Source organism: Panthera tigris, chromosome D1 (assembly GCF_018350195.1).
Source record: "Panthera tigris isolate Pti1 chromosome D1, P.tigris_Pti1_mat1.1, whole genome shotgun sequence".
NCBI lineage: Eukaryota > Metazoa > Chordata > Mammalia > Carnivora > Felidae > Panthera > Panthera tigris.
In genome coordinates, this window is record NC_056669.1 from 21,562,342 (window position 1) to 21,563,301 (window position 960).

Consider the following 960-nt stretch of genomic DNA (forward strand, 5'->3'; position numbering starts at 1 on the left):
GAGCACTTAAAATTATAAATATGTGGATAAATATAAAATATCTTCTTTCTTAAATTTTTATATCCTTAAAAATAAAGCAAGGAAAAATTGCAATTTTAAGTGCGATGGTGCGGTTAGACCTCATTGTGAAGGTGATAATTGTACAAATACTTGAAAAAGACATGGCTGGAGTTGTACTTGGTAATAACAGCTACTCTAACGTTCTGTTGGGTAAACATAGCTCAATGAAACATCCCTCCCAGGCAATACATTTTTATCATGCATTTTAGTAACCATACCTTAATCCAAAGCACTGGCTTTAAGGGAGAAAATTTTAGATATAGAGTTTAGAGGAGCAAAAGACCTTTCTTGGAATGTTAAGAAATTATAAGTCATATGATGAAGGTACCTATACACACCCAATTCTGTTCTTAAACACCTAGCCCTATATGCTCTAAATTCCATTCCTTGTGTAATTGGCTTTAGGAAGGGATCTGATAAAACTCATTCTTTCAAGGACTGATCAAGTTGGTATGTGACTATCTGTACTCTACATTCCTTATTAGGTACACTTATTTTAATGAGGACAAACTTATTAGCCAAAAAATCTCAATATGAGGAAATTCAAGTCTCAGCAAGTTGGTGAGTTAGATATATTTTTGGTCACAGTTAAGGGCTGGAGTCCCCTTGGAGAAATTATATGAAATTACAACATAAACACCAAAACCATCTTCTTCAAGGCCTGTTTATGTTGATGAGTATATGTACACACTTATCAACAATTGCTTATTTTTCTTTGTGACCCATATTCAACCAAGGTTCAGCAGTGCTGGTTGGTACTTTATCTATAGACTTTTGCTTAGAATTTTTCTACTTCCTTCAGTATCATTAATAAATCCCAAGCTATCTCCTTAATCCCACTGCACAAAATTTACAAATAGCAAAAAACAATTCATTATCACAAAGTTCACATAAGCCCCA